General features: G+C 40.6%; 1 protein-coding gene across 1 annotated transcript in view; it reads left to right on the top strand.

Moving 5' to 3' along the window:
• The window catches only part of ATP8A2 (ATPase phospholipid transporting 8A2), a 1,256,305-nt gene that overhangs the window by 731,817 nt on the left and 497,004 nt on the right, over window positions 1-27,484 (top strand). The gene's annotated exons all lie outside the window — the stretch shown is intronic.

Here is a 27,484-nt window from a genome sequence, read left to right on the forward strand (position 1 = left end):
TTGGTGTGAATCCAAGAATTACTCATGGAGTAAGGTTTGGATTCCCAGGATATTGTCCTATCTCCAAGAGGGTTTGGAAAAAGGATTATCAGCTAGTTCCTTAAAGGGACAGATTTCTGCCCTGTCTATACTTTTGCACAAACGTCTGGCAGATGTTCCAGACGTTCAGGCATTTTGTCAGGCTTTGGTTAGAATCAAGCCTGTGTTTAAACCTGTTGCTCCACCATGGAGCTTAAACTTGGTTCTTAAAGTTCTTCAAGGGGTTCCGTTTGAACCTCTTCACTCCATAGATATCAAACTTTTATCTTGGAAAGTTCTTTTTTTGATGGCTATTTCCTCGGCTCGTAGAGTCTCCGAGTTATTTGCTTTACAATGTGATTCTCCTTATCTGATCTTCCATGCAGATAAAGTAGTTCTGCGTACAAAACCTGTGTTTTTACCTAAGGTGGTATCTAATAAGAATATCAATCAAGAGATTGTTGTTCCATCATTGTGTCCTAATCCTTCTTCAAAGAAGGAACGTCTTTTACATAATCTGGACGTGGTCCGTGCTTTAAAGTTTTACTTACAAGCTACTAAAGATTTTCGTCAAACATCTGCTTTGTTTGTTGTTTACTCTGGACAGAGGAGAGGTCAAAAGGCTTCGGCAACCTCTCTTTCTTTTTGGCTTCGGAGCGTAATACGCTTAGCTTATGAGACTGCTGGACAGCAGCCCCCTGAAAGGATTACAGCTCATTCTACTAGAGCTGTGGCTTCCACTTGGGCCTTTAAAAATTAGGCTTCTGTTGAACAGATTTGCAAGGCGGCGACTTGGTCTTCGCTTCATACTTTTTCAAAATTCTGCAAATTTGATACTTTTGCTTCTTCGGGGGCTATTTTTGGGAGAAAGGTTCTACAGGCAGTGGTACCTTCCGTTTAAGTACCTGCCTTGTCCCTCCCTTCATCCGTGTACTTTAGCTTTGGTATTGGTATCCCACAAGTAATGGATGATCCGTGGACTGGATACACCTTACAAGAGAAAACACAATTTATGCTTACCTGATAAATTTATTTCTCTTGTGGTGTATCCAGTCCACGGCCCGCCCTGTCATTTTCAGGCAGGTCAAAATTTAGATTTAAACTACAGTCACCACTGCACCCTATGGTTTCTCCTTTCTCGGCTTGTTTTGGTCGAATGACTGGATATGGCAGTTAGGGGAGGAGCTATATAGCAGCTCTGCTGTGGGTGTCCTCTTGCAACTTCCTGTTGGGAAGGAGAATATCCCACAAGTAATGGATGATCCGTGGACTGGATACACCACAAGAGAAATAAATTTATCAGGTAAGCATAAATTGTGTTTTTATTATGGGTATTAGAATAGAAATATTTTTTTTTATTTTTGATCATTTGGTTGTTATTTTGTGTAATGTATATTTTTAGGGGGTGTTTTTTTTAGCAAATGAGCTGTTTAACTTAGGGCAAAGCCCTACAAAAGGCCCTTTTAAGGGCCCCATAAAAGCCCCTTTTAAGGGTCCTTGGTAGTTTGGGGGTGGGGTTTGTATAGTGTTAGGGGTTGTTTTGTATTATTATTTTTTTGGAGCAAAAGAGCTGTTTATCTCAGGGAAATGCCCTACAAAAGACCCTTTTAAGGGCCCTTGGTAATTTATTCTAGATTATGCTTTTTTTTTAAAGGGCATTAGAATAGGAATAATCTTTATTCTTATTTTTTTTTTGTAATGGTAGGTTTTTTTTATTTTTTGTGATTTTAGTGTTTTTATTGTTGTTGTAATGTTAGGTTTTAGTCTAAGGCAGGTTAGGTTTTATTTGACAGGTAAGTTTGTATTTATTTTATTTAGGTAGTTAGTAAATAGTTAATAACTATTTACTAACTAGTCTACCTAGTTAAAATAAATACAAACTTACCTGTGAAATAATAATAAAAGCTAAGCTAGCTACAATATAACTATTAGTTATATTTCTTTCATGTAATTAACAAGAGTCCATGAGCTAGTGACGTATGGGATATACATTCCTACCAGGAGGGGCAAAGTTTCCCAAACCTTAAAATGCCTATAAATACACCCCTCACCACACCCACAAATCAGTTTTACAAACTTTGCCTCCAAGGGAGGTGGTGAAGTAAGTTTGTGCTAGATTCTACGTTGATATGCGCTCCGCAACAAGTTGGAGCCCGGTTTTCCTCTCAGCGTGCAGTGAATGTCAGAGGGATGTGAAGAGAGTATTGCCTATTGAATGCAGTGATCTCCTTCTACGGGGTCTATTTCATAAGGTTCTCTGTTATCGGTCGTAGAGATTCATCTCTTACCTCCCTTTTCAGATCGACGATATACTCTTATATTTACCATTTCCTCTACTGATTCTCGTTTCAGTACTGGTTTGGCTTTCTACAAACATGTAGATGAGTGTCCTGGGGTAAGTAAGTCTTATTTTCTGTGACACTCTAAGCTATGGTTGGGCACTTTATTTATAAAGTTCTAAATATATGTATTCAAACATTTATTTGCCTTGACTCAGAATGTTCAACTTTCCTTATTTCCAGACAGTCAGTTTCATATTTGGGATTATGCATTGAATTATCATATTTTTTCTTACCTCAAAAATTTGACTTTTTTCCCTGTGGGCTGTTAGGCTCGCGGGGGCTGAAAATGCTTCATTTTATTGCGTCATTCTTGGCGCGGACTTTTTTGGCGCAAAAATTCTTTTCCGTTTCCGGCGTCATACGTGTCGCCGGAAGTTGCGTCATTTTTTGACGTTATTTTGCGCCAAAAATGTCGGCGTTCCGGATGTGGCGTCATTTTTGGCGCCAAAAGCATTTAGGCGCCAAATAATGTGGGCGTCGCTTTTGTCTCCACATTATTTCAGTCTCATTTTTCATTTGCTTCTGGTTGCTAGAAGCTTGATGTTTGGCATTTTTTTCCCATTCCTGAAACTGTCTTATAAGGAATTTGATCTATTTTGCTTTATATGTTGTTTTTTCTCTTACATATTGCAAGATGTCTCACGTTGCATCTGAGCCAGAAGATACTACAGGAAAACCACTGCCTGCTGGATCTACCAAAGCTAAGTGTATCTGCTGTAAACTTTTGGTAGCTATTCCTCCAGCTGTTGTTTGTAATAATTGTCATGACAAACTTGTTAAAGCAGATAATATTTCCTTTAGTGATGTACCATTGCCTGTTGCAGTTCCCTCAACATCTAAGGTGCAGAATGTTCCTGATAACATAAGAGATTTTGTTTCTGAATCCATAAAGAAGGCTTTGTCTGTTATTTCTCCTTCTAGTAAACGTAAAAAGTCTTTTAAATCTTCTCTCTCTACAGATGAATTTTTAAATGAACACCATCATTCTGATTCTTTGGACTCTTCTGGTTCAGAGGATTCTATCTCAGAGATTGATGCTGATAAATCTTCATATTTATTTAAGATGGAATTTATTCGCTCTTTACTTAAAGAAGTACTAATTGCTTTAGAAATAGAGGATTCTAGTCCTCTTGATACTAATTCTATACGTTTGGATAAGGTTTTTAAAGCTCCTGCGGTTATTCCAGAAGTCTTTCCTGTTCCTAATGCTATTTCTGCTGTAATTTCCAAGGAATGGGATAAATTGGGTAATTCATTTACTCCTTCTAAACGTTTTAAGCAATTATATCCTGTTCCGCCTGACAGGTTAGAATTTTGGGACAAAATCCCTAAAGTTGATGGGGCTATTTCTACCCTTGCTAAACGTACTACCATTCCTACGTCAGATGGTACCTCGTTTAAGGATCCTTTAGATAGAAAAATTGAATCTTTTCTAAGAAAAGCTTATCTATGTTCAGGTAATCTTCTTAGACCTGCTATATCATTGGCTGATGTTGCTGCAGCTTCAACTTTTTGGTTGGAAACTCTAGCGCAACAAGTAACAAATCGTGATTCTCATGATATTATTATTCTTCTCCAGCATGCTAATAATTTCATCTGTGATGCCATTTTTGATATTATTAGAGTTGATGTTAGGTTTATGTCTCTGGCTATCTTAGCCAGAAGAGCTTTATGGCTTAAGACCTGGAATGCTGATATGGCTTCTAAATCAACTCTACTTTCCATTTCTTTCCAGGGAAACAAATTATTTGGTTCTCAGTTGGATTCTATTATTTCAACTGTTACTGGTGGGAAAGGAACTTTTTTACCACAGGATAAAAAGTCTAAAGGTAAAAACAGGGCTAACAATCGTTTTCGTTCCTTTCGTTTCAACAAAGAACAAAAGCCTGATCCTTCGTCCTCAGGAGCAGTTTCAGTTTGGAAACCATCTCCAGTCTGGAATAAATCCAAGCCTGCTAGAAAGGCAAAGCCTGCTTCTAAGTTCACATGAAGGTACGGCCCTCATTCCAGTTCAGCTGGTAGGGGGCAGGTTACGTTTTTTCAAAGAAATTTGGATCAATTCTGTTCACAATCTTTGGATTCAGAACATTGTTTCAGAAGGGTACAGAATTGGTTTCAAGATGAGACCTCCTGCAAAGAGATTTTTTCTTTCCCATGTCCCAGTAAATCCAGTGAAAGCTCAAGCATTTCTGAATTGTGTTTCAGATCTAGAGTTGGCTGGAGTAATTATGCCAGTTCCAGTTCCGGAACAGGGGATGGGGTTTTATTCAAATCTCTTCATTGTACCAAAGAAGGAGAATTCCTTCAGACCAGTTCTGGATCTAAAATTATTGAATCGTTATGTAAGGATACCAACGTTCAAGATGGTAACTGTAAGGACTATATTGCCTTTTGTTCAGCAAGGGAATTATATGTCCACAATAGATTTACAGGATGCATATCTGCATATTCCGATTCATCCAGATCATTATCAGTTCCTGAGATTCTCTTTTCTAGACAAGCATTACCAATTTGTGGCTCTACCGTTTGGCCTTGCTACAGCTCCAAGAATTTTCACAAAGATTCTCGGTGCCCTTCTGTCTGTAATCAGAGAACAGGGTATTGTGGTATTTCCTTATTTGGACGATATCTTGGTACTTGCTCAGTCTTTACATTTAGCAGAGTCTCATACGAATCGACTTGTGTTGTTTCTTCAAGATCATGGTTGGAGGATCAATTTACCAAAAAGTTCTTTGATTCCTCAAACAAGGGTAACCTTTCTGGGTTTTCAGATAGATTCAGTGTCCATGACTCTGTCTTTAACAGACAAGAGACGTCTAAAATTGATTACAGCTTGTCGAAACCTTCAGTCTCAATCATTCCCTTCGGTAGCCTTATGCATGGAAATTCTAGGTCTTATGACTGCTGCATCGGACGCGATCCCCTTTGCTCGTTTTCACATGCGACCTCTTCAGCTCTGTATGCTGAACCAATGGTGCAGGGATTACACGAAGATATATCAATTAATATCTTTAAAACCGATTGTTCGACACTCTCTAACGTGGTGGACAGATCACCTTCGTTTAATTCAGGGGGCTTCTTTTGTTCTTCCGACCTGGACTGTAATTTCAACAGATGCAAGTCTCACAGGTTGGGGAGCTGTGTGGGGATCTCTGACGGCACAAGGAGTTTGGGAATCTCAGGAGGTGAGATTACCGATCAATATCTTGGAACTCCGTGCAGTTTTCAGAGCTCTTCAGTTTTGGCCTCTTCTGAAGAGAGAATCGTTCATTTGTTTTCAGACAGACAATGTCACAACTGTGGCATACATCAATCATCAAGGAGGGACTCACAGTCCTCTGGCTATGAAAGAAGTATCTCGAATTTTGGTTTGGGCGGAATCCAGCTCCTGTCTAATCTCTGCGGTTCATATCCCAGGTGTAGACAATTGGGAAGCGGATTATCTCAGTCGCCAAACGTTGCATCCGGGCGAATGGTCTCTTCACCCAGAGGTATTTCTTCAGATTGTTCAAATGTGGGGGCTCCCAGAGATAGATCTGATGGCCTCTCATCTAAACAAGAAACTTCCCAGGTATCTGTCCAGATCCCGGGATCCTCAGGCGGAGGCAGTGGATGCATTATCACTTCCTTGGAAGTATCATCCTGCCTATATCTTTCCGCCTCTAGTTCTTCTTCCAAGAGTAATCTCCAAGATTCTGAGGGAATGCTCGTTTGTTCTGCTAATAGCTCCGGCATGGCCTCACAGGTTTTGGTATGCGGATCTTGTCCGGATGGCATCTTGCCAACCATGGACTCTTCCGTTAAGACCAGACCTTCTGTCACAAGGTCCTTTTTTCCATCCGGATCTGAAATCCTTAAATTTAAAGGTATGGAGATTGAACGCTTGATTCTTGGTCAAAGAGGTTTCTCTGACTCCGTGATTAATACTATGTTACAGGCTCGTAAATCTGTATCTCGAGAGATATATTATAGAGTCTGGAAGACTTATATTTCTTGGTGTCTTTCTCATCATTTTTCTTGGCATTCTTTTAGAATACCGAGAATTTTACAGTTTCTTCAGGATGGTTTAGATAAGGGTTTGTCCGCAAGTTCTTTGAAAGGACAAATCTCCGCTCTTTCTGTTCTTTTTCACAGAAAGATTGCTATTCTTCCTGATATTCATTGTTTTGTACAAGCTTTGGTTCGTATAAAACCTGTCATTAAGTCAATTTCTCCTCCTTGGAGTTTGAATTTGGTTCTGGGAGCTCTTCAAGCTCCTCCGTTTGAACCTATGCATTCATTGGACATTAAATTACTTTCTTGGAAAGTTTTGTTCCTTTTGGCCATCTCTTCTGCTAGAAGAGTTTCTGAATTATCTGCTCTTTCTTGTGAGTCTCCTTTTCTGATTTTTCATCAGGATAAGGCGGTGTTGCGAACTTCTTTTGAATTTTTACCTAAAGTTGTGAATTCCAACAACATTAGTAGAGAAATTGTGGTTCCTTCATTATGTCCTAATCCTAAGAATTCTAAGGAGAAATCGTTGCATTCTTTGGATGTTGTTAGAGCTTTGAAATATTATGTTGAAGCTACGAAATCTTTCCGTAAGACTTCTAGTCTATTTGTTATCTTTTCCGGTTCTAGGAAAGGCCAGAAAGCTTCTGCCATTTCTTTGGCATCTTGGTTGAAATCTTTAATTCATCTTGCCTATGTTGAGTCGGGTAAAATTCCGCCTCAGAGAATTACAGCTCATTCTACTAGGTCAGTATCTACTTCCTGGGCGTTTAGGAATGAAGCTTCGGTTGACCAGATCTGCAAAGCAGCAACTTGGTCCTCTTTGCATACTTTTACTAAATTCTACCATTTTGATGTATTTTCTTCTTCTGAAGCAGTTTTTGGTAGAAAAGTTCTTCAGGCAGCGGTTTCAGTTTGAATCTTCTGCTTATGTTTTTTGTTAAACTTTATTTTGGGTGTGGATTATTTTCAGCAGGAATTGGCTGTCTTTATTTTATCCCTCCCTCTCTAGTGACTCTTGTGTGGAAAGATCCACATCTTGGGTAGTCATTATCCCATACGTCACTAGCTCATGGACTCTTGTTAATTACATGAAAGAAAACATAATTTATGTAAGAACTTACCTGATAAATTCATTTCTTTCATATTAACAAGAGTCCATGAGGCCCACCCTTTTTTGTGGTGGTTATGATTTTTTTGTATAAAGCACAATTATTCCAATTCCTTATTTTATATGCTTCGCACTTTTTTTCTTATCACCCCACTTCTTGGCTATTCGTTAAACTGATTTGTGGGTGTGGTGAGGGGTGTATTTATAGGCATTTTAAGGTTTGGGAAACTTTGCCCCTCCTGGTAGGAATGTATATCCCATACGTCACTAGCTCATGGACTCTTGTTAATATGAAAGAAATGAATTTATCAGGTAAGTTCTTACATAAATTATGTTTTTAGCTAGCTTAGGTTTTATTTTACAGGTAAGTATTTAGTTTTAAATAAGTATTATTTAGTTAATAATTGTAAATTTAATTTAGATCTATTTTAATTATGTTAAAGTTTGGGGGGTGTTAGGGTTAGGTTTAGGGTTAGGGTTAGGTGTAGGGGTTAATAGTTTAATTTAGGTTGTTGCGATGTGGGGGGCTGGCGGTTTAGGGGTTAATAGGTTTATTTAGTTAATAATTTTAATTTAGCTATATTTTAATAATGTTAAAGTTAGGGTTAGGGTTACGTTAGGGTTAGGTTTAGGGGTTAATATAGTTTAATTTAGGTTGCTGCGATGTGGGGGGGCTGGCAGTTTAGGGGTTAATAGGTTTTTTTAGTGGTAGTGATGTGGGAGGCCAGAGGTTTAGGGGTAAATAACTTTATTTAGTTGCAGCAATGTTGGTGTGTGGCAGAATAAGGGTTAATAACTTTAGTATAGTGGTGGCGATATCGGTAGTGGCAGATTAGAGGTCAATACCTATATTTAGGTGGCGGCAATATCGGGAGCGGCAGATTAGGGGTTAATAACTGTTGGCAGGTGTTGACGATGTTGGGAGCAGCAGATTAGGGGTGTTTAGACGTAGAGTTTATGTTAGGGTGTAAGGTTAAACTGCATTTTCTTTTTCCCCATAGACTTCAATGGGACTGCGTTATGGAGCTTTTGTTTCCGTGATCGCAGGTGTTAGACTTTTTTTAGCTGGCTCTCCCTATTGATGTCTATGTTGAAAGCGTGCACGAGCACGTCAAAACACTGCTGCTTTTGTGTGCGGTATGGAGATCAATGCAGCTATATCGCCCGCACAAGCCAGGTTTTTTTAAACTTGTAATGGCAGCACTATAGGGGGTTAAATAACGCAACTTTTGTTGCGTTCTTTACTTTCCCTATAGCGCTCAAAACTCGTAATCTACGTGAATTATATTAATAATAAGTAATATTAAAGATTAAGACCACTTTGTATATTATTTTGCTTCATTTTTTAATAAAGGGTATAATATTTGATTTTTTTTCTGAATATACGCCATAGCTACAATGTTTTTATTATTTAAAGAAACGTTAACGCCTTTTTTAGATATGCATTGTATGCGTCAGCAATTAAGCAATGCATGGCAAAAGATCTGCATACAAAATAAAGATTTTGTTAACAAACTTTAATTGTTTTTCTGTCTCGAAAAATATGCTTTAAAAAGTATCTTAAGTATTGTTTATCTTATCTCTTTTGCTGTGGCCAAATGGGGCACATATGAATAAGCTCCTGAGAAAGCATTTGGGAAATGTTTAGAATGTTACATCAACATTTTGAGCCTGCAGGATACACTCAAGTAGAAAACTAAGTATAAATTACAGGAAAAGTAGGGAAAATATATTATGAATGTCAAAGAGACAAATTAAAGGGCCACTAAACCAAAAACCTTTCTTTCATGATTCAGATAGAGAATAGAAATTTAAACCACATTCCAATTTACTTCCATAATTTATTTTGCTTCATTTTTAAAATATCCTTATTTGAAGAAAAAGCAATGTACATGGTGAGCCAATCACATGATGCTTCTATGTGCAGCAACCAATCAGCAGCTAGATATGCTTTTCATCAAATAATATCCAGAGAATAAAACAAATTAGCTAATATAAGTAAATTACAAAGATGTTTAACATTGCATTCTCTTTCTAAATTATAACTGAAAAAATTTGGGTGGCATGTCCCTTTAAGCCTTTTATAAGAAATTTGATTTTGAGATTAATGTTTCTTAACTTGGGATAGTATTGGCTAAAATAGCACGCATGTATCCAGTAATTCACTGTTATTCATTAAAAAACCTATATGGCCTATTTAAGATTATATTCCCAATCATGCAGAATTCTACAGTTAATAAACAAGCATATAAGCAAACCATTCTTTTGTTCTACATTAATCTAAACTGGCCCTTCACATTTGTTTTTCTCTTCAAACTTGTACTCCATAGCTTCCTGGAGTGATGCATTGACGTCCTACAATAAATCAAATTGACTTCAGAAATTTGCACAGTAAATGTCCTTTGGAAGACCTCATCTTTGAAAAAGCAAAAATCCAGAGCGTTTGTAATAAGAACTGTCTATGAACAACCTGAAACAATTTGCAACTATTAAATGTCAGGGTTTGCTATTTAAAGGGGCATGAGATTTAAACAACATTCCAACGTACTTGTATTATGACATGTGCTTTACTCTCTTTGCTATCCTTTATTGAAAGAGCAGCAATGCACTACTGGGAACTAGCTGAACGGTGAGCCAATGACAAGCTCCTACTAGTGCATTACTGTTCCTGAACCTACCTAGGTATGCTTTTCAAGAAAGGATACTAAAGGAATAAAGAAAATCAGATAATGGAAGTAAAATAGAGAATGATTTAAAACGTGCATGCTCTATCTGAATCTTTAAAGTTTTATTCTCACTTTACTTTCTTTTTAAGTAAGAAGTTTAAATCTTAAATAAACCATAATCTTAACAGGCAAAGTAAATAGAACATCATAGAAGTTAAAATCTGTCCAACCATTTCAAAGGAGGTGCCAGTTTTGTTCTGTTGTTTTTTATCAGGAGTTCTAGCAAAATTAGTTTTTTATTAATGAGACGCTGTAGAAAAACATTAATTTACAATCGCCTAGATTTAGAGTTCTGCGGTAGCCGTCAAAAGCAGCGTTAAGGGGTCCTTACGCTGCTTTTGGCCGCCCGCAGGTATTTAGAGTCAGCCAGGAAAGGGTCTAACACTCACTTTCAAGCCGCGACTTTTCCATACCGCAGATCCCCTTACGCCAATTGCGTATCCTATCTTTTCAAAGGGATCTTCCTAACGCCGGTATTTAGAGTCTTGGCTGAAGTGAGCAGTAGACCCTCTACCGACAAGAAAAAAGTCAGTAGTTAAGAGCTTTCTGAGCTAACGCCGGTTTATAAAGCTCTTAGCTACTGTGCTCTTAAGTACACTAACACCCATAAACTACCTATATACCCCTAAACCGAGGTCCCCCCACATCGCCGCCACTATAATAAAAAATTTTAACCCCTAATCTGCCGACCACACACCGCCGTCACCTATATTATCCCTATGAACCCCTAATCTGCTGCCCCTAACATCTCCGACACCTACATAATATTTATTAACCCCTAATCTGCCCCCCCAACGTTGCCGCTACCTACCTACACTTACTAACCCCTAATCTGCCAACCGGACCTCTCCGCTACTATAATAAATGTATTAACCCCTAAAGCTAAGTCTAACCCTAACCCTAACACCCCCCTAAATTAAATATAATTTTAATCTAACGAAATAAATTAAATATTATTAACTAAAGTATGCCTATTTAAAAATAAATACTTACCTGTAAAATAAACCCTAATATAGCTACAATATAACGAATAATTATATTGTAGCTATTTTAGGATTTATATTTATTTTACAGGCAACTTTGTTTTTATTTTAACTAGGTACAATAGCTATTAAATAGTTAATAACTATTTAATAGCTACCTAGTTAAAATAATTAAAAAATTACCTGTAAAATAAATCCTAACCTAAGTTACAATTAAACCTAACACTACACTATCAATAAATAAATTAACTACAAGTACCTACAATTAAATACAATTAAATAAACTAAACTAAATTACAAAAAAAACACCACTAAATTACAAAAAATAAAAAAAATTACAAGAATATTAGGCTAATTACACCTACTCTAAGCCCCCTAATAAAATAACAAAGCCCCCCAAAATAAAAAAAAATTCCCTACCCTAATCTAAATTACAAAAGTTAACAGCTCTATTACCAGCCCTTAAAAGGGCTTTTTGCGGGGCATGCCCCACAGTAATCAGCTCTTTTGCCTGTAAAATAAAACACAATACCACCCCCCAACATTAAAACCCACCACCCACATACCCCTACTCTAACCCAACCCCCCCTTAAATAAACCTAACACTACCCCGCTGAAGATCTCCCTACCTTGAGTCGTGTTCACCCATCCGGGCATCAATGGACCAAAAGAGAACATCCGGAGCGGCAGAAGTCTTCATCCTATCCGGACAGAAGAGGACATCCAGACCGGCAGACATCTTCATCCAAGCGGCATCTTCTATCTTCATCCATCCGGAGCGGAGCCATCTTCTTCCAGCCAACGCGGATCCATCCTTCTTCCCCGACGCCTACTCGCCGAATGAAGGTTCCTTTAAATGACGTCATCCAAGATGGCGTCCCTCGAATTCTGATTGGCTGATAGGATTCTATCAGCCAATCCGAATTAAGGTAGGAAAAATCTTATTGGCTGATTGACTCAGCCAATCAGATTCAAGTTCAATCGGATTGGCTGATCCAATCAGCCAATCAGATTGAGCTCGCATTCTATTGGCTGATCGGAACAGCCAAGGGCTGGTAATAGAGCTGTTATCTTTTGTAATTTAGATTAGGGTAAGGATTTTTTTTTTTATTTTGGGGGACTTTGTTATTTTATTAGGGGGCTTAGAGTAGGTGTAATTAGCCTAATATTCTTGTAATCTTTTTTTTATTTTTTGTAATTTACTGGGGTTTTTTTTTGTAATTTAGTTTAGTTTATTTTATTGTATTTAATTGTAGGTTAATTTATTTAATTTATTTATTGATAGTGTAGTGTTAGGTTTAATTGTAACTAGGTTAGGATTTATTTTACAGGTAATATTTTAATTATTTTAACTAGGTAGCTATTAAATAGTTATTAACTATTTAATAGCTATTGTACCTAGTTAAAATAAAAACAAAGTTGCCTGTAAAATAAATATAAATCCTAAAATAGCTACAATATAATTATTTGTTATATTGTAGCTATATTAGGGTTTATTTTACAGGTAAATATTTATTTTTAAATAGGAATACTTTAGTTAATAATATTTAATTTATTTCGTTAGATTAAAATTATATTTAACTTAGGGGGATGTTAGGGTTAGACTTAGCTTTAGGGGTTAATACATTTATTATAGTAGCGGCGAGGTCCGGTCGGCAGATTAGGGGTTAATAAGTGTAGGTAAGGTAGCGGCGATGTTGGGGGGGGGGCAGATTAGGGGTTCATAAATATAGGGGTCGGCGGTGTTAGGGGCAGCAGATTAGGGGTACATAGGTATAATGTAGGTTGCGGTGGTGTACGGAGCGGCAGATTAGGGGTTAATAATATAATGCAGGTGTCAGCGATAGCGGGGGTGGCAGATTAGGGGTTAATAAGTGTAAGGTTAAGGGTGTTTAGACTCGGGGTTCATGTTAGGGTGTTAGGTGCAAACTTAGAAACTGTTTCCCACAGGAAACAATCGGGCTGCGTTAGGAGCTGAACGCTGCTTTTTTGCAGGTGTTAGCTTTTTTTCCAGCCCAAACTGCCCCATTGTTTCCTATGGGGGAATCGTGCACAAGCACATTTTTCCAGCTAGACGCTACCGTAAGCAACGCTGGTATTGAGGGTTGAAGTGGCGGTAAATTCGGCTCAACGCTCCCTTTTTGGAGCCTAACGCAGCCCTTCTGAGAACTCTCAAAACCAGCGTTGTTTAGAAGCAGCGCTAGAAAAAAAAGACGCGTAGCTAATGCACCCCTTTTGCCGCAAAACTCTAAATCTAGGTGTAACTTAGGGGGATGTTAGGGTTAGACTTAGCTTTAGGGGTTAATACATTTATTATAGTAGCGGCGAGGTCCGGTCGGCAGATTAGGGGTTAATAAGTGTAGGTAAGGTAGCGGCGATGTTGGGGGGGGGCAGATTAGGGGTTCATAAATATAGGGGTCGGCGGTGTTAGGGGCAGCAGATTAGGGGTACATAGGTATAATGTAGGTTGCGGTGGTGTACGGAGCGGCAGATTAGGGGTTAATAATATAATGCAGGTGTCAGTGATAGCGGGGGTGGCTCAACGCTCCCTTTTTGGAGCCTAACGCAGCCCTTCAGAGAACTCTCAAAACCAGCGTTGTTTAGAAGCAGCGCTAGAAAAAAAAGACGCGTAGCTAATGCACCCCTTTTGCCGCAAAACTCTAAATCTAGGTGTATATAAATTATAAAGTGGTATAATCATTGGGCAATTATGGAAAAGTTTATTATATCTATTTTAAAGAAAAATTGAGCTGGTGTTGACTATAATGTAATTGTATTAAAAACATAGTCATATATTTGCATATGTACCAACTTGGAATGAGCCATGCTTCTAGCAAGTTGTATAGGATTCATAACTAGGATAGCATTTTATGCATCATGTAAAACCTGAAACATATAAATTAGTTCCTTTCAGGGAGGTCATGAATCAATTAGTTGCAAAGGAGAGGAACTAGTTCCTCACCCTGAGCTGTCAACTGCATGAAAGAGCCAGATGGGTGAGAATCTTGTGTGTTTAAAACATAAAAAGGAACTGGAGTAGTGTAAGATCACAGCCTAATGCCTAATAATATGCTCCATGGTTCACACAAAAATATTTAACAGTCAAAAGAAATGAGTTGGGAGAGTTTGAAAGTAGTATTACAGCGAGTAAGGCAAGCAGAATGCTTGGTTGTATTGGAAGAGGTATTTGCAGCAGAAATAGTAAGGTTCTTATGCCACTTTACAGATCATTAGTGAGGCCTCATCTTGAGTATTGTGTGCAGTTCTGGAGGCCATATCTTCAGAGGGATATAAACAAACATGAATCTGTGCAAAGGAGGGCTACTAAAATGGTACATGGTCTAAAAAATAAAACGTACCAGGAGAGGCTCTATTCTCAAAAGATGTATAGCTTAGAGAAGGGAAAGAGGTGATAAGATAGCAACTTTCAAGTATATTAAAGGGCTTAGTAAAGCTGAGGCTTGTGAGTATTTTACATAAAAAGAAAAATTCAAGAACAAGGGGTTATAATCTATAGCTGAAGGGTAGTAGATTAAGGTAGGAAAAATCTTATTGGCTGATTGAATCAGCCAATCAGATTCAAGTTCAATCGGATTGGCTGATCCAATCAGCCAATCAGATTGAGCTCGCATTCTATTGGCTGATCGCAACAGCCAATAGAATGCAAGCTCAATCTGATTGGCTGATTGGATCAGCCAATCCGATTGAACTTGAATCTGATTGGCTGATTCAATCAGCCAATCAGATTTTTCCTACCTTAATTCCGATTGGCTGATAGAATCCTATCAGCCAATCAGAATTCGCGGGACGCCATCTTGGATGACGTCATTTAAAGGAACCTTCATTCGGCGAGTAGGCGCCGGGGAAGAAGGATGGATCCGCGTCGGCTGGAAGAAGATGGCTCCGCTCCGGATGGATGTAGATAGAAGATGCCACTTGGATGAAGATGTCTTCCGGTCCCGATGTCCTCTTCTGCCCGGATAGGATGAAGACTTCTGCCGCTCCAGATGTCCTCTTTTGGTCCATCGGTGCCCGGCTGGATGAACACCACTCAAGGTAGGGAGATCTTCAGGGGGGTAGTGTTAGGTTTATTTAAGGGGGGTTTGGGTTAGAGTAGGGGTATGTGGGTGGTGGGTTTTAATGTTGGGGGGTGGTATTGTGTTTTATTTTACAGGCAAAAGAGCTGATTACTTTGGGGCATGCCCCGCAAAAAGCCCTTTTAAGGGCTGGTAATAGAGCTGTTATCTTTTGTAATTTAGATTAGGGTAGGGATTTTTTTTTTATTTTGGGGGGCTTTGTTATTTTATTAGGAGGCTTAGAGTAGGTGTAATTAGCCTAATATTCTTGTAATCTTTTTTTATTTTTTGTAATTCACTGTTTGTTTGTTTTTGTAATTTAGTTTAGTTTATTTAATTGTATTTAATTGTAGGTACTTGTAGTTAATTTATTTAATTTATTTATTTATTGATAGTGTAGTGTTAGGTTTAATTGTAACTTAGGTTAGGATTTATTTTACAGGTAATTTTTTAATTATTTTAACTAGGTAGCTATTAAATAGTTATTAACTATTTAATAGCTATTGTACCTAGTTAAAATAAAAACAAAGTTGCCTGTAAAATAAATATAAATCCTAATATAGCTACAATATAATTATTCGTTATATTGTAGCTATATTAGGGTTTATTTTACAGGTAAGTATTTATTTTTAAATAGGAATACTTTAGTTAATAATATTTAATTTATTTTGTTAGATTAAAATTATATTTAATTTAGGGGGGTGTTAGGGTTAAACTTAGCTTTAGGGGTTAATACATTTATTATAGTAGCGGCAAGGTCCGGTCGGCAGATTAGGGGTTAATAAGTGTAGGTAAGGTAGCGGCGACGTTGGGGGGGGGGGCAGATTAGGAGTTCATAAATATAATATAGGGGTCGGCGGTGTTAGGGGCAGCAGATTAGGGGTACATAGGTATAATGTAGGTTGCGGCGGTGTACGGAGCGGCAGATTAGGGGTTAATAATATAATGCAGGTGTCAGTGATAGCGGGGGTGGCAGATTAGGGGTTAATAAGTGTAAGGTTAGGGGTGTTTAGACTCGGGGTTCATGTTAGGGTGTTAGGTGCAGACTTAGAAACTGTTTCCCCATAGGAAACAATGGGGCTGCGTTAGGAGCTGAATGCTGCTTTTTTGCAGGTGTTAGGTTTTTTCCAGCCCAAACTGCCCCATTGCTAGCCGCTACCATAAGCAACGCTGGTATTGAGGGTTGAAGTGGCGGTAAATTCGGCTCAACGCTCCCTTTTTGGAGCCTAACGCAGCCCTTCAGAGAACTCTCAAAACCAGCGTTGTTTAGAAGCAGCGCTAGAAAAAAAAGACGCGTAGCTAATGCACCCCTTTTGCCGCAAAACTCTAAATCTAGGTGTATATAAATTATAAAGTGGTATAATCATTGGGCAATTATGGAAAAGTTTATTATATCTATTTTAAAGAAAAATTGAGCTGGTGTTGACTATAATGTAATTGTATTAAAAACATAGTCATATATTTGCATATGTACCAACTTGGAATGAGCCATGCTTCTAGCAAGTTGTATAGGATTCATAACTAGGATAGCATTTTATGCATCATGTAAAACCTGAAACATATAAATTAGTTCCTTTCAGGGAGGTCATGAATCAATTAGTTGCAAAGGAGAGGAACTAGTTCCTCACCCTGAGCTGTCAACTGCATGAAAGAGCCAGATGGGTGAGCATCTTGTGTGTTTAAAACATAAAAAGGAACTGGAGTAGTGTAAGATCACAGCCTAATGCCTAATAATATGCTCCATGGTTCACACAAAAATATTTAACAGTCAAAAGAAATGAGTTGGGAGAGTTTGAAAGTAGTATTACAGCGAGTAAGGCCAGCAGAATGCTTGGTTGTATTGGAAGAGGTATTTGCAGCAGAAATAGTAAGGTTCTTATGCCACTTTACAGATCATTAGTGAGGCCTCATCTTGAGTATTGTGTGCAGTTCTGGAGGCCATATCTTCAGAGGGATATAAACAAACATGAATCTGTGCAAAGGAGGGCTACTAAAATGGTACATGGTCTAAAAAATAAAACGTACCAGGAGAGGCTCTATTCTCAAAATATGTATAGCTTAGAGAAGGGAAAGAGGTGATAAGATAGCAACTTTCAAGTATATTAAAGGGCTTAGTAAAGCTGAGGCGTGTGAGTATTTTACATAAAAAGAAAAATTCAAGAACAAGGGGTTATAATCTATAGCTGAAGGGTAGTATATTCAGGAGTAATTTGAGGAAGCACTTCTTTACATAAAGGCTGATTGATTCATGGAATAAACTTCCACAATGTCTGGGACAAGCATAAGGCTATCCTACAAACTAGATAAGTTTATACTTTTAGGAAATATCGGGCAGACTTGCTGGGCCTATGGCTCTAATCTGGCGTCAAAATCTATGTTTCTATGAAAGAACAGAGGAGCCTCATTGTAACCCACAAATGTTCTAAGTATATGAAGGAGATATATTATTATCTTTGTTCAGTTACAACAATACTTTGTTATTATGGAATCTATCCCAATCCATTAGAAAAGCTGTGCAGTGTGCTTTGCATTGGTTTTCGGACTCAATGCCATTACTGTCTATTAGAAAGCCCAGCTACCTTCAGATTTTCAAGTGGCTCTATACAAATAAACTCTACCATTATTTTGCATTGACAGAATTTGTCAGCAGTATTCCAATCAACCAACAAATGCTTTCCCAGCAGCTTTGGACGACTATCTTGGCCTCTTTTTAAACAGCCGTTTTTCAGGCTCAATTCATATATTAATCAACCGTGAAAACAAGTTAAACTATAGCTCATATCACACTTTTAAACTATGAGATTTGTACACCACTTAAATATGATCTTGCAAATATTAGTTTATGATTTGCATTTTTAATTGGGAAAATTACCCATATTTATATAAAACTGCTAATTATACATTTTGTACCATGATATAAATTCATGGCCCCCATTTATGAAGCTGCCAGGTAACTTGCTTTCTGGCATTTGTCATTGTAGAAGTAAAAACTTGTAAGGCACCTGACACTCCCATAACAAGTGAGGGGGAGGGTTGAAGAAGTAGGCCGCTGCTTCATAACTTGTGAGTGCAGGCTACAACGCAACGGTTCAAAAGCTTTTTTTTGCAGGTTCATAAATGGTGGGCTAATGCTGTAAAAAATGGTTTTCAAGCACATTAGTTGTCATCAATATTTATTTAACAAGTTACTGCAATTTACTTTTGTATATACCACATATATTTTGCTTTAATATAGGTGTTCAAAAGCACCATGAGAAGCCTCAGCTAAAAGCTTGTTTTTAAAGGGACAGTCAAGTCCAAAAATAACTTTCATGATTTAAATAGGGCATGTAGTTTTGAAACAACTTTGCAATTTACTTTTATCACCATTTTTGCTTTGTATTCTTAGTTGAAAACTAAACCTAGGAGGTTCATATGTTAATTTCTTAGACCTTGAAGGCCGCCTCTAATCTTAAAGCATTTTGACAGTTTTTCACCACTAGAGGGCATTAGTTCATGTTTTTTTATATAGATAACATTGAGCTCACGCTCATGAATTTACTGAGGAGTGAGCACTGATTGGCTAAAATGCAAGTCTGTCAAATGAACTGAAATAAGGGGGCAGTCTGCAGAGGCTTAGATACAAGGTAATTACAGAGGTAAAACGTGTATTATTATAACTGTGTTGGTTATGCAAAACTGGGGAATGGGTACAGGGCTGGCCCTAGCCATTGCGGGGCCCAAGGCAGGATGACAAAATGGGGCCCCTTTCTCCCCGCCTCCAACCCTGTCTCCACCTCTAACCCCGCCCCGTCTCTGCCTCCATCATTGTCTGTCCCTGCCCCCAACTCTGCCCCGTCTCCACCTCCAACCCCGCCCCGTCTCCGTCTGCAACCCGCCCCCAGTTTTAAAAATGGAAAAAAAATAGGAGAAAAATTATTTAAGGTAATGTACAACATTTTATCAAAACAAAACATACAAATCCACTAATATGGAGCACTATAGCATTGCATATATTGCAATATACTATTTGTACTATTGGAATAACTGTTTATGTATATAATGAAGAATTATGCTGACAATTAGGGACAGTTGAGTTGAACTGGGCCTTATTTTAATGTGTTTTCTTATGATAATAAGAACATTACAGAGACGCCAGGGCCGGCCCTAACAAGTGCAGGTCCTTTGGCAGAATGTCAGCTTAGTGGCCTCTATCCAGAACAATAAATACTTAAAGAAATGGGGCAATGCACTTGTCTACACAGCCCCCACACACACAGACACACAGCCCCCAAACACACAGCCCCCACACACACACCCACACACAGCCCACACACACCCACACACACAGCCCCCACACACACACACACACAGCCCACACACACACACACACACAGCCCTCCCCCCACACACACAGCCCACACACATCCCACAAACACACACACACCCCACATGCACAGCCCACACACACAGCCCACACACACAGTCCACACACACAGTCCACACACACAGTCCACACACACACAGTACACACACACTGAAGTTTAATCAACATTTTTGGAGACACCTATAACATTTAGTGGATTGAAAAATTTAAATTGTCTTCTAAGCTGGGTGATAGCACTCCTATGCATATTTCCTTTGGTTTTCATCCATCGGGCAAACTTAAAGGCTAGCCAAAAATTCAGTTGTTAATGAGTAATACACATCCCACCTTTGCAGTCCCCACCTCCTGTTTCTCACCCTCCTACCCATTTAGATTGTAAGTTCCCACGGGAACAGGGCTCCCAATTTCCCCTGTATTTGTTTGTTAAATTTTTTCTGGTGTCTCATATTTTACTGTCCTTTTATCTTTGTTACTCATGGACAACGCTGCGGAATCTGTTGGCGCTTTATAACTAAAGAATAATAATAATAATAATAATAATAATATTGGTAATGGGTCTCATTACATCATTACAGCAATTTGTCAAATTTCAGGAAAGAAGATATGATTACTATGATTTTTGTTAACTATTAAAAGATAAAAAGATAGCTCTTTTCTATCTTAGTGGTTTAAAAAATAAATAAAAAGAAGCCAACTCAATGCCAAAACTCCTAACCTGTAATACTTTCTTACTAAACTAAGCAATATATGCACTATATCTGTTTAATGTATTCATAACATTTACCTCATAACAAAACGCCCAGCCCCTGACTCGTTTCGACTCTTGGAGGAATACCTGAGCGGCAGGACAAAATCCCTCACTATCATTTACTAAAAATAACACTTAATGGTAGTGATGTCGCAAACATAAAATTTTCCGTTCGCGAACGGCGAACACGAATTTCCGCAAATGTTCGTGAACGGGCGAACCGGGCGAACCGCCATAGACTTCAATAGGCAGGCAAATTTTAAAACCCACAGGGATTCTTTCTGGCCACAATAGTGATGGAAAAGTTGTTTCAAGGGGACAAACACCTGGACTGTGGCATGCCGGAGGGGGATCCATGGCAAAACTCCCAGGGAAAATTACATAGTTGATGCAGAGTCTGGTTTTAATCCATAAAGGGGATAAATCACCTAACATTCCTAAATTGTTTGGAATAACGTGCTTTAAAACATTAGGTATGATGTTGTATCGATCAGGTAGTGTAAGGGTTACGCTCGCTTCACAGTGACACACCAAACTCCCTGTTTAACGCACCGCAAACAACCGCAAACAGTCCATTTGCACAACCGCAAACTCCCCATTTGCACAAGGTTGGATACCAAGCTAGCCATGTCCCGTTCCTTGTCCTCACTGATGTCATTGAAGGTCTCTTCCTCCACCCAGCCACGTACACCACCAAGGGTCCCCGAAAGGTGACAAAAAGCCCCCTGGGACGCCTGCTGTGTTTGGTCTTCCACCTCCTCAAAGCCACCTTCCTCCTCTGACTCCTCTTCTTCAGACTCCTCTCTCTGCGTTGCCTCTCTCTGCATTATTATAAGGTGTGTTAAGTAGTATTATTCCTATCAGTTTAATCCCTGTTACGTCCCCTATCAGGGGACGTGTATATGGCATCGATTTTAGGAACCGGAAGATGGAAAAAGATGCTTGGTTGGTCCACCTACTTCAAATTTGGGGCACTGCACATGCAATCTAATGTGCCACCAGATAGGAGTGGTGTGTTAAGTAGTACTATTCTTATCAGTTTAATCCCTGTTACATCCCCTATCAGGGGACGTGTATATGGCATTGATTTTAGGAACCGGGAGATGGAAAAAGATGCTTGGTCGGTCCTCCTACTTCAAATTTGGGGCACTGCGCATGCAATCTAATGTGCCACCAGATAGGAGTGGTGTGTTAATTAGTTCAATTCTTATCAGTTTAATCCCTGTTACGTCCCCTATCAGGGGACGTGTATATGGCATCGATTTTAGGAACCGGGAGATGGAAAAAGATGCTTGGTCGGACCTCCTACTTCAAATTTGGGGCACTGCGCGTGCAATCTAATGTGTCACCAGATAGGAGTGGTGTGTTAAGTAGTACTATTCCTATCAGTTTAATCCCTGTTATGTGCCTTTTTTTTTGTTTGGTTTTTGAAGCCACAGTGCAGCAGAAAAATTAGGCATGTATACAAAGTGCCCTAAAACATTGCGGCTTGAACCCTAGTTGGTGGCGGATAATTCAAGCAAGTCATCCGGCATTCAGAGATAAAATACAGCAGCGTGTGGACCATTTTTAGCCCAAGGCAGCTCATCTCATCAGGCCTTTTTTAGTCGAATGTATCACCCACTGTCAGTCCCTTCGGGATCCATCCCTCATTCATCTTAATAAAGGTGAGGTAATCTAGACTTTTTTGACCTAGGCGACTTCTCTTCTCAGTGACAATACCTCCTGCTGCACTGAAGGTCCTTTCTGACAGGACACTTGAAGCGGGGCAGGCCAGAAGTTATCGCAAATTGCGATAGCTCAGGCCACAGGTCAAGCCTGCACACCCAGTAGTCAAGGGGTTCATCGCTCCTCAAAGTGTCGATATCTGCAGTTAAGGCAAGGTAGTCTGCTACCTGTCGGTCGAGTCGTTCTTTGAGGGTGGACCCCGAAGGGCTGTGGCGATGCATAGGACTTAAAAATCTCTGCATGTCCTCCATCAACAACACATCTGTAAAGCGTCCTGTTCTTGCCGGCGTGGTCGTGGGAGGAGGAGGACTACTTTCACCTCTTCCCCTGTTAGATTCCCGTTTCACCCTTATACGCTGTGTAAAGCATACTTTTTAATTTATTTTTGAACTGCTGCATCCTTTCCGACTTGCGGTAATTCAGTAACATTTCAGGCACTTTCTGCTTATACCGGGGGTCTAGTAGCATGGACACCCAGTACAGGTCGTTCTCCTTCAGCCTTTTTATACGAGGGTCCCTCAACAGGCACGACAGCATGAAAGACCCCATTTGCACAAGGTTGGATGCCGAGCTACTCATGTCCCGTTCCTCGTCCTCAGTGATCTCACTGAAGGTATGTTCTTCCCCCTCAGCCACGTACAACACCACGGGTACCAGATAGGTGACAACGAGCACCCTGGGATGCCTGTTGTGGTTGGTCTTCCTCATCCTCAAAGCCACATTCCTCCTCTGACTCCTCTTCCTCACAATCCTCTTCCAGCGTTGCCGCAGGTCCAGCAAGCGATGCTGATAAGGCTGTTTCTGGTGGTGATGGTGACCACAACTCTTCCTCTTCCTCTTCACGCTCATCTATGGCCTGATCCAGCACTCTTCACAGGGCACGCTCCAGGAAGAAAACAAATGGTATGATGTCGCTGATGGTGCCTTCGGTGCGACTGACTAGGTTTGTCACCTCCTCAAAAGGACGCATGAGCCTACAGGCATTGCGCATGAGCATCCAGTAACGTGGCAAAAAAATTCCCAGCTCCGCAGAGGCTGTCCTAGCACCCCGGTCATACAAATAGTTGTTAACAGCTTTTTCTTGTTGGAGCAGGCGGTCGAACATTAGGAGTGTTGAATTCCAACGTGTCGGGCTGTTGCAAATCAAGCGCCTCACTGGCATGTTGTTTCGCCGCTGGATATCTGAAAAGTGCGCCATGGCCGTGTAGGAACGCCTGAAATGGCCACACACCTTCCTGGCCTGCTTCAGGACGTCCTGTAAGACTGGGTACTTATGCACAAAGCGTTGTACGATCAGATTACACACATGTGCCATGCACGGCACATGTGTCAACTTGCCCAAATTCAATGCCGCCAACAAATTTCTTCCGTTGTCACAAACCACTTTGCCGATCTCCAGTTGGTGCGGAGTCAGCCACTGATCCACCTGTGCGTTCAGGGCGGACAGGAGTGCTGGTCCGATGTGACTCTCTGCTTTCAGGCAAGTCAACCCCAAGACGGTGTGACACTGCCGTATCCGGAATGTGGAATAGTACCTGGGGAGCTGGGGGGGTGCCGTTGATGTGGAGCAAGACGCAGCAGCAGAAGAGGACTCAGCCGAGGAGGTTATGGAAGAGGATGGAGTAGGAGGAGTAGAGAAGGTGGCAGCAGGCCTGCCTGCAAGTCATGGCGGTGTCACCAACTCCTCTGCAGAGCCACGCATTCCATGCTTGGCAGCCATCAGCAGGTTTACCCAATGCGCAGTGTAGGTGATATACCTGCCCTGACCATGCTTTGCAGACCAGGTATCAGTGGTCAGATGGACCCTTGCCCCAACACTGTGTGCCAGACATGCCATTACTTCCTTTTGCACAATCGAGTACAGGTTGGGGATTGCCTTTTGTGCAAAGAAATTTCGTCCGGGTACCTTCCACTGCGGTGTCCCAATAGCTACAAATTTTTGGAATGCCTTAGACTCCACCAGCTTGTATGGTAAAAGCTGGCGGGCTAAGAGTTCAGACAAGCCAGCTGTCAGATGCCGGGCAAGGGTGTGACTTTGTGACATTGGCTTCTTACGCTCAAACATGTCCTTGACAGACACCTGACTGTGGACAGATGAGCAGGAACTGCTCAAGGCAAGAGACGGAGTGGCGGATGGTTGAGAGGGGGCAAGGAGGACAGCAGTGGTTGACGTGGCTGAAGATGCTGGACCAGGAGGAGGATGGCGGCTTTGAGTTTGTGTGCTGCTTGTACTCAGGCGTTTGTGATGTGCGATCATGTGCCTTCACAAAGCAGTTGTACCTAGGTGGGTGTTGGACTTCCCACGACTCAGTTTCTTTTGGCACAGGTTGCAAATGGCATCGCTGTTGTCAGAGGCAGAGACACAAAAAAAATGCTGCACTGCTGAGCTCTGCAATGACGGCATTCTGGTGGTGGCAACAGCATGCGTTGATTGGCGTGCTGTCTGGCTGACCCTGGGTGCCGATACATGCTGTCTGACTGTGCCACTAGCTCCTTGCGACGACCTCCCCCTGCTTCCAACTCGTCTCCTCCTCCTCTCTGTCTCCCCATCTGAACTTTCCCCCTGTTCTTCTACTCTTCTAGCGGGCACCCTTGTGACATCCACGGACGTATCGTCATCATCAACCACTTAACTTGTATCTTACAACTCAGCAAAGGAAGCAGCAGCGGGTACAACATCATCATCATCACACCGTACGTCCATGTGTGTAATGCTGCCTGACTGAGACATATCCATGTTATCTACATCCTCTGGCAATAATGGTTGCGCATCACTCATTTCTTCCAACTGATGTGTAAATAACTCCTCTGACAGATCAAGTGAAGCGGCTGTGGTGCTAGTGTTGGTGGTGGCGGCAGGTGGGCGAGTGGTAACTTGAGAGTTGCCCGAAGCTAAGCTGGAGGAGGATGGTGCGTCAAGGTTCCGAGCGGAAGCTGTAGAAGATTGGGTGTCCTGTGTTAGCCAGTCAACTATGTCCTCAGAACTTTTCGAGTTCAGGGTATGTGGCCTCTGAACACTGGGCATTATTCTAGGGCCAAAGGGAATCACAGCACCACGACCACGACGGCCCCTGCGGGGTGGCCTGCCTCTGCCTGTCATTTTTTTTTTCGATTAGTGGTACTATGCGTGCAAGCTACTGTGACAACAGATATGAGTGGCACTGTGCACTGGCAGAAGTTGGCAGAGTAGACGCTGTAGGCCTGACACACACGCTTGCAGACAACTAACTGCTATTCAATCTATTACAGTCAAAAAAAAAATATTTTTTTTTAAAATGTACACTACTGTTACACTAGATATGAGTTGCACTGGTGTGACACTGTGCCCTGGCAGGCCCTGAAACGCACACGTGTGAAGGAAACTGGCTGCTATTATTTCACAGTCAAATTTCTAGTTTTTTTTAAATCTACACTACTGTTACACCAGATATGAGTTGCACTGGTGTGACACTGTGCCCTGGCAGGCCCTGAAACGCACACGCGTGAAGGAAACTGACTGCTATTATTTCACAGTCAAATTTCTAGTTTTTTTTAACCCCTTAATGACCGAGGACGTACGCCATACGTCCTCAGAAAAAATACAGTTAACGCCTGAGGACGTATGGCGTACGTCCTCGGTTTGGAAAGCAGCTGGAAGCGATCCTGATCGCTTCCAGCTGCTTTCCGGTTATTGCAGGATGCCTCAATAACAAACTCTGTGGCCCTCTCTGCACCGGAAATCGATGGCCGCATTCGTTGGTGGGTGGGAGCTGAAGTGGGAGGCGGGTGGGCGGCCATCGATGCGGTCCTTGTCAGAGAGGGGGACGGGATCGCCGGGGGCGCGCGCTCGTTCACGGGGAAGGAGCGGGTGGGAACCGCTACACTACAGAAAAAAATGTTTTTATAAGTGGGAGAAAGGGGTGCAAAATATTCAGTACTTGGAAATCTAAGTGATCTGGGAGGGGGGGGATTGGTCTTGGGGGGGGGGAAGCTACACTACAGAAAAATGAAATAAAAATAAAAAAAACCCATTTTATTTGCAAACTATGGCCCCCAATAAGGCAGAGGGGGAGGGTTAGGAAGCTGTTTTGGGGGGGGATCAGGGAGGTTGGGGGCTAAGGGGGGGATCCTACACAACAGCATATGTAAATATGCTAAAAAAAATATATTAAAAAAAAGAAGATACCTTTTATTTTAGTACTGGCAGACTTTCTGCCAGTACTTAAGATGGCGGGGACAATTGTGGGGTGGGGGATGGAAGAGAGCTCTTTGAGACGGATCAGGGGGTCTGATGTGTCAGGTGGGAAGCTGATCTGTACACTAAAGCTAAAATTAACCCTGCAAGCTCCCTACAAGCTACCTTATTAACCCCTTCACTGCTGGGCATAATTCATGTGTTGTGCGCAGTTGCATTTAGTGGCCTTCTAACTACCAAAAAGCAACGCCAAAGCCATATATGTCTGCTATTTCTGAACAAAGGGGATCCCAGAGAAGCATTTACAACCATTTGTACCATAATTACACAAGCTGTTTGTAAATAATTTCAGTGAGAAACCTAAAGTTTGTGAAAAAGTTGACTATTTCTTTTAATTTGATCGCATTTGGCGGTGAAATGGTGGCATGAAATATACCAAAATGGGCCTAGATCAATACTTTGGGTTGTCTACTACACTACACTAAAGCTAAAATTAACCCTACAAGCTCCCTACAATCTCCCTAATTAACCCCTGCACTGCTGAGCATAATACACGTGTGGTGCGCAGCGGCATTTAGCGGCCTTCTAATTACCAAAAAGCAATGCCAAAGCCATATATGTCTGCTATTTCTGAAAAAAGGGGATCCCAGAGAAGCATTTACAACCATTTGTGCCATAATTGCACAAAATGTTTGTAAATGATTTCAGTGAGAAACCTAAAATTTGGAAAAATGTAACGTTTTTTTTTTTATTTGATCGCATTTGGCGGTGAAATGGTGGCATGAAATATACCAAGATGGGCCTAGATCAATACTTTGGGTTGTCTACTACACTACACTAAAGCTAAAATTACCCCAAAAAGCTCCCTACATGCTCCCTAATTAACCCCTTCACTGCTGGACATAATACACGTGTGGTGCGCAGTGGCATTTAGCGGCCTTCTAATTATCAAAAAGCAACGTCAAAGCCATATATGTCTGCTATTTCTGAACAAAGGGGATCCCAGAGAAAAATGTACAACCATTTATGCCATAATTGCACAAGCTATTTGTAAATAATTTCAGTGAGAAACCTAAAGTTTGTGAAAAAATTTGTGAAAAAGTAAACAATTTTTTTTATTTGATCGCATTTGGTGGTGAAATGGTGGCATGAAATATACCAAAATGGGCCTAGATCAATACTTTGGGATGTCTTCTAAAAAAATATATATACATGTCAATGG

This window comes from Bombina bombina, chromosome 3 (assembly GCF_027579735.1).
Source record: "Bombina bombina isolate aBomBom1 chromosome 3, aBomBom1.pri, whole genome shotgun sequence".
Classification (NCBI taxonomy): Eukaryota; Metazoa; Chordata; class Amphibia; order Anura; family Bombinatoridae; genus Bombina; species Bombina bombina.